Raw genomic sequence first — 5934 nt, forward strand, 5'->3', positions numbered from 1 at the left:
AGTTTTTATTACATATTAGTGTAGTACGTACAGAAATATGAATGTTTTAGTTGAACCACTTTTTTCGCTTTCTGATAGATGCCGCTGTAATAGTCACAAACATATGGCTCACAATTTTAGACGAACAGTTGGTAACAGGTAGGTTTTCAAAATTAAAATACAGAACGTAGGTACGTTTGAACATTTTATTTCAGTTGTTCTAATGTGACACATGTACCTTTGTGAACTTATCATTTCTGAGAACGCATGTTGTTACAGCGTGATTACCTATAAACACCACATAAATGCAATAAAAGCTCAAAATGATGTCCGTCAACCTCAATGCATTTGGCAATACGTGTAACGACATTCCTCTCAACAGCGAGTAGTTTACCTTCCGTAATGGTCGCACGTGCATTGACAGTGCGCTGTCGCATGTTGTCAGGTGTTGTCGGTGGATCACGGTAGCAAATATCCTTCAACTTTTCCCACAGAAAGAAATCCGGGGAAGTCAGAATCTGTGAACGTGCGGGCCATGGTATGGTGCTTCGACGACCAGTCCACCTGTCATGAAATACGCTATTCAATACCGCTTCAACCGCACGCGAGCTATGTGCCGGACATCCATCATGTTGGAAGTACATTGCCATTCTGTCATGCAGTGAAACATCTTGTAGTAACATTGATAGAACATTACGTAGGAAATCAGCATACATTGCACCATTTAGATTGCCATCGATAAAATGGGGGCCTATTATCTATCCTTCCTCGCATAATTCCGCACCATACATTAGCCCGCCAAGGTCGCTGATCTTCCACTTGTCGCAGCCATCGTAGATTGTCCATTGTCCAGTAGTGCATATTATGCCGGTTTACGTTACCGCTGTTGGTGAATGGCGCTTCGTCGCTAAATAGAACGCGGGCAAAAAATCTGTATTCGTCCCGTAAATTCTCTTGTGCCCAATGGCAGAACTGTACACGACGTTCAAAGTCGTCGCCATGCAATTCCTGGTGCGTAGAAATATGGTACGGATGCAATCGATGTTGATGTAGCATTGTCAACACTGACGTTTTTGAGATTCCCATTTCTCGCGGAATTTGTCTGCTACTGATTTGCAGATTAGCCGCGACAGCAGCTAAAGCACCTACTAGGGCTTCATCATTTGTTGCAGGTCGTGGTTTACGTTTCACATGTGGCTGCGCACTTCGTGTTTCTTTAAATAACGTAACTATCCGGCAACCGTCCGGACACTTGGATGATATGTCGTCCAGGATACCGAGCAGCATACATAGCACACGCCCGTTGGACATTTTGATCACAATAGCCATACATCAACACGATATCGACCTTTTCCGCAATTGGTAAACGGTCCATTTTAACACGGGTAATGTATCACGAAGCAAATACCGTCCGCACTGGCGGAATGTTACGTGATACCACGTAGTTATACGTTTGTGACTATTGCAGCGCCATCTATCACAACGCGAAAAAAGTGGTCCAACTGAAACATTCATATTTCCAATTAAAAAAAAAAAAAAAGACGCAGTTGATATCCGTTTGACCTACGGCAGCGCCAAATAGCGGGCCAGCCATAGCGCCATCTGGTTTCCCCCTTCAAGCTAGACGAGTTTCGTTGTTTGTAGTTTTTGTGTTTGACGCTTATTTCGTGAGATATTTGGCCCTGTCATGATCAATGGACTACCCTGTATACGTTAAATGGATTGAGAGCTGGCTGGCTTCAGAAAGCTTGCTTTTCTGCTTGTAAATCAGCAACTCGTCTCGTATTCGAGGGTGATAAAGACGTATTAGGAAAATTAATTAGTACAACTTTTTCAGTAAGAATCGGAATTAATACTTGCAAACACTTTTAATTTCTCCCTTATTCACACCCCACACAACATGAATGCAGAACTTTACACATTTATTGAGAACGGAGCTGGGAAGTTAACGTATCCTACAGTAAAGAGAATAGCGTAAGCTCCAGTTCTCTCTAACTGAGGCGAATGATACGTCATGTTTGCCTCACATGTTGTGAACCGCACGATCACGGAAGTCAATAGACAGTACTCTCCGTCTTCGATACAGCGTTACGTCAAAACTAGGTCACGCTTGCAGGTAGTCTTGTGAGATGAGTGTTACCCACGATATGCTACTTCCATAGACGTTCTTACTCTGTGCCGTAGAGTAAGAACGTCTCTGGTCAAAGAGAGTTTCTTACTCTATGCCTTAGAGTAAGAACATCTCTGGTCAAAGAGAGTGACTCGCAGCTTGAAGTGGTCTGGGAGCGGCGCGGCGCTTGTGGCCAGGGGAGCGCACACAGCGGACGTGGTGATTTACCAGCCCGGCAGGCACTTGGCTGCAGCAGCGGCGGCCGAGCAGTCCATCACATCAGCCCCCGTCAGTTCCTGGGAACGGCCGGCCGCCGACTCGCTTTGTTCCACGGTCGCGACGCAGCTTTTGACGTGACGCGCTTCCGAATGGCGAATATGGACTGCAAGTCCGATGCTACATGCGCGACATTACCAACGATGCGCATAACTTTGCAAATGACTCGCGCTACGCCATTTGAAAACAAATTCTGTGTCATAAATAACAATTAGTTTCCGCGAAGAGAGCCTTCGAGCTGGACGCACCAATACAGCCCCTTAAGAGAGCACAGTGGGTGCTTTGCACTGAGATGGTGAAGGTCATGGGTTAGCGATGTGCACATATAGAGGTGGCGGTAGCATTGTCTACACAAAGTATAAAAGAGCAGAGCACTGGTGCAGCTGTCATTTCTACTCCCGTCACTCAAGTGGAAAGGATTCCGACGTGATTATGGCTGCACGACGGGACTTAATAGACTTCGAGCACAAAGTCGTAGTTGGAGCTAGAAACATGGGACATTTCGACATAAAAGTTTTCTGGGTATGGCACCGCGTCATAACGTATGAAACTACTGCTGCTGGAGAAAAATTGTTCTGTGTCTTCTGAGTAGATACATTATATCCATCTTTTTTTGATTTGCAGTCCTTGTGTTGGCCGTGTTTGCAGTTAAAATTTTTGGGATTTGAGGTCCGCCAGTAACGCATAACACCGTTTTTCTCACTATCCAAACATGTTTCGGCACCACTGTGCCATCATCAGTCGGTTTACTTTTTTTTTATTCTACAATGTGAACATTTTTGTTACATCATTATAAAATTACGCGCATTTTTAGTTCAAACAACAGATCGTTCTCCAATGGTTCTCCACGATATCAAACTTGGGCAGGCGTCTGCATTTAGTTGTGTGGGGTTTTCACCTCCTTATATGGTCTCAGTGTCGCACATACCGAGCAAATGCGGACAAGAAATGTACTCTTGGAGACGAATTTCGGCCTGGGTTTTTAGAAACAGTCATCGCCAAGGAGCAGACTTTTGTATACTGAGAATGAGTAATGCGGACGAGTGTGGAACCTGTCAGTAAATTAGTGTACTTCTCGTATTGCCTCGGTCGCCGCCAGTAAAATCGTATGCGAGAGACATTTTTTCTGCAGAGTTTATTGCAGTGTTTGATTCTGGAGCTCTGTCGACAGTTGCAGACTAAAATCTAATTTTCCCCGCGGCATTTTTCGCTCGGTTTCTAATGCTGTAAAGTAAGAGAATAGTCTTTTTCCAGTTTGCAAAAGTAGGAGAGTGTTACAAACAGATAAAAGCTGTGAGTAAGCGAGTTGCCCACAAAGGGCAAAGGTCCGAGTTCATTGCGTCACGAAATTAAACGCCGGGGAGCGCTGCAAGAAGAGAACACCAAACACGCAACGATGAAGTAGTGTGGTTTCTTTGAAAGAGACATACCCGATTTGCATCCCCAATCCGAACCTGTACTTTATCATGACGCCGCCGTCGGAGGGACTTTAAACTCTAATCTTTCTTCCTTCTTCTATTTTGAACGACCAGTGTTCAAGATAACTGAAAACAGCACCGGTGAAATCTCTTACAATCCTTAATGTACTCACTGTGCATAAATAACTGGCCAGATATCTTGAGCAGCACCCAGGTGGTTTTCTGACGATTGAGTTCTCTACAGGAACGTATCGTCAGTGGAAGTCTGTAAAGAAATACAGAATGACATAGTATTACCTATGTCAACGGCCTTGCCGCAGTAGTAACACCGGTTCCCGTCAGACCACCGAAGTTAAGCGCTGTCGGGCTGGGCTAGCACTCGGATGGGTGACCGTCCGGTCAGCCGAGCGCTGTTGGCAAGCGGGGCGCACCCAGCCCTTGTGAGGCAAACTGAGGAGCTTCGGTCTCGTGAACTGACATACGGGGCCGGGAGAGCGGTGTGCTGAACACAAGGCCCTCCATATCCGCATCCAGTGACGGCTTTGGGCTGGGGACGACACGGCGGCCGGTTGGTACCGTTATTTGTGCTTTTACCAGAGGGGGATGTCCTAGGGGGTTAGTATAATTATATATGTTACTAGCTTGGACCCTGGCGTTACCCATGGTTAAACAGTTATTTATAAATAGATGTCAATGCCGAAAGTCACTATTCACGCGTATGCACTATCAGAAAAGCCATTCCTTGTTATATCTTTAAAAGTACATTATAGGTAAAGCTTATTTACAAAATCATCTACATACAGGTATACGAGGGGAGTTCAAATAGCAAAGGTACATTTGTGAAAAGCTGTACTTATTCTGATGATAGAAAACTGAAACATGCGTTATTTTTCTACGCAACATCCCTCGACTTCAATGCAGTTTTCCCGACATTTTACGAGTTTTTTTTTATTTCATCAGAAAAATACGTTTATCGGTTGCATCTGTAACCAATATTGCACCGCAGCAATGGCGTCTTCATCACTTTCAAATCTTCCTCCCTGTAGTGCTTCCGTTAAGGGTGCAAACATGTGAAAATCACTTCGAGCCAGGTCTGGACTGTATGGTGAATGTTCCAGCACCTCGAATCTCAACTCCTTTATTGCGTCGGCTGTCCGTTTGGCAGAATGTGGGCGAGCGTTATCTTGCTGCAGGATGACACCTCTTCACAGTTTTCCACGACGTTTGGATCTGGTTGCAGGTTTTAGTTTCGTACGCAACACATCACATCCACCATACAATACAGACCTGGCTCTAAAGCCTCGTTTACGCTGGGGCGACGTCTTGCAACGTTGTGGCAGGCTACGGAAATGTGGCGTGCGTCGTCTTGTCGTTTAGTTCTAAATGTTTTGAAATGCTTACCTACTACATAACACTTTTTCAAAATAAATAAGCAAACATATTAATAGTATTAATATTAAGACTGTATTAAAAACTTTCAGTGTTCGGCTCCACAAATTTAAATTATGTACTTCAGTGTGTGGGAAATAAACATCCCAGGTTGGGATGCATAAACAAAAAAGCAGAGGAGGCGATGGTCTGATGCAGAGGGGGGGGGGGGGGGGGGGGGGAAATCCCCCCCATCCCCCCCTGCAAATCGCACACTGGTTTGACCTTCCAAGGCCCGTTCGGACGAAATTTAGTTTAGTATTGCTATATAGTGTACTGAATGACAGGCCTCTCTAAACATGAGCAAATGTGAGATAAGATCATCCATGGTGAATGGAGCGTGTGTACATCACGGACTTCCCCAGGGCGATTCAGGCTCCCTCTGGCTATGTCAGAGCAGCCATTACATCCAGCACATACAAAGAGCCTTCATAAACCCAGACAATTAAATTCGTATCACAGACTCTGATAGCTGGTGAAATTACAAATCGAATGGCCGCACTCACAGTCGATTACATGTACACAATCTAATAAAAACTATCCGTACACCCATGCTATGCGGAATTGTCCGCTAGATGTCAGGAACGGCGGACTTCCAGTATAAAAGGGAGCGGGGAGCACTCTACGAGATGCATTCAAGTTCTAAGGCCTCCGATTTTTTTTGTTCGGACTGGAAAGAGAAAGAAACATGCGCATTGTTTTAAAATGAGGCCGCGTTCATTG

The 5934-nt window shown here is 45.0% G+C and overlaps 1 pseudogene; it reads left to right on the forward strand.

Annotated features, from left to right (window-relative positions):
- The first annotated feature begins 4084 nt into the window (after positions 1-4084).
- On the forward strand, positions 4085-4202 carry LOC124607994 (annotated as a pseudogene).
- Positions 4203-5934: the final 1732 nt, after the last annotated feature.

The sequence above is a fragment of the Schistocerca americana genome, chromosome 3 (genome assembly GCF_021461395.2).
Source record: "Schistocerca americana isolate TAMUIC-IGC-003095 chromosome 3, iqSchAmer2.1, whole genome shotgun sequence".
Taxonomy (NCBI): Eukaryota; Metazoa; Arthropoda; class Insecta; order Orthoptera; family Acrididae; genus Schistocerca; species Schistocerca americana.